We start from the raw sequence: 1,130 nt of genomic DNA, 5'->3' as shown, positions 1-1,130 counted from the left end.
GCCTTGCCTTGCAGATCAGTCTCTCCCCGGCTTGGTCTCTCTGCAATAGGCAACCACAGCTCCTACTCGCAGACCCAACTCTTCCCTCTCGCACTGATTGCAATGAATTTTCTGCTCGAATGTAGGTCGCTTACAGCCGAGAACACGAGTTTCCTTCAAATTCAGTGTTGTTGTCTTTCTTCTCGTTATTTTTAATTTTTTTTCCCCTCCCCGCTTCGTGGTCGTTGCATTCCTTTGGAGAAGCAAATCGCGTTGGATTCCAAAAAGGAGAGAGGAACCGTGTGTGAATAATCCCGGCTGCATGATAGCCCGAGAGGATTTCCTGAAAGAATCTGGCTGTGTAAAAAAGACCCCTATGCTTCTGCAGCTATTCCGGTGTTAAGGTAGGAGTACTAGATTTGCCGTTTGACTGTTCGTTTTCATTTTTTCTGTTGCTTCCCCCCCCCCCCTTTTTTTTTCGGCGAGGGTGGGGGAGAGAGGGAGAGGTGTTGCAGTTGGTACTCTGGCAAAGGGCGAGCAGTTTGCTGCAGTCGTCTGTGCTTTTACTTTTCCCATCGTTATAAAGCGATACTTTCTTTCTGCCATCTCCACCATCATACGCGATCTTGTTGTCACATATGCATATTTATGCAAATTTTATTTCTTTTTTATCCGCTTCGGTCTCGTCCCCTATATCCCCCTTGCACCGTAATTTGTTCGGAGGCATTTTGCTGCAATCAGCTATTTGGAAAGGCTCTGGGGTTCTGTGTGAGATGTTTACAAAGTAGCTCTGCCTTACAGCCAAATAAACAGAAGAGTGTGGAGGAGAGGAGGGGAAAATATCTGCAGTACAGGCAGAGAAAGAGCGAACCCCCAGTTTCCTGCAAGCGCGGAGAGGGGCAGGAGCGGTACCTCATGCTCTGTGTGCGCCTGTGGTTTTCAGGGAAACACAAAACCAACACGTAGGTTTTTGGTTCACCACTTCCCTCGCCACCACCACAACCACAAAAAAGCAAAAGGGGACGGGGGTGGGCGGGAGAACAAGGGAGGCGGCTGTTCAGAGGAAATCTTGGCTCTTCTTGGATTAAGAGGTTCACCCGCTTTAGCTATTCCGTGGTGGGTTTTCCTTTTTTTTTTTTTTTTTTTTCCTT

The 1,130-nt window shown here is 47.9% G+C and overlaps 1 protein-coding gene across 2 annotated transcripts in view; it reads left to right on the top strand.

The window, feature by feature from the left end:
* Window positions 1–10: 10 nt before the first annotated feature.
* The window catches only part of NLGN4X (neuroligin 4, X-linked), a 203,645-nt gene continuing 202,525 nt past the window's right edge, over window positions 11–1,130 (top strand). For both annotated transcript variants that reach the window (XM_014960241.1, XM_014960239.1), the window contains exon 1: window positions 11–383. The gene's annotated coding sequence lies outside the window, so the exon portion shown is untranslated. The remainder of the gene's footprint in view (window positions 384–1,130) is intronic.

Source organism: Calidris pugnax, unplaced genomic scaffold, assembly GCF_001431845.1.
Source record: "Calidris pugnax isolate Ruff unplaced genomic scaffold, ASM143184v1 scaffold188, whole genome shotgun sequence".
Lineage (NCBI taxonomy): Eukaryota > Metazoa > Chordata > Aves > Charadriiformes > Scolopacidae > Calidris > Calidris pugnax.
The sequence above is the reverse complement of the archived record's forward strand: the minus strand, read 5'-3'. Positions and strand labels throughout refer to the sequence as shown.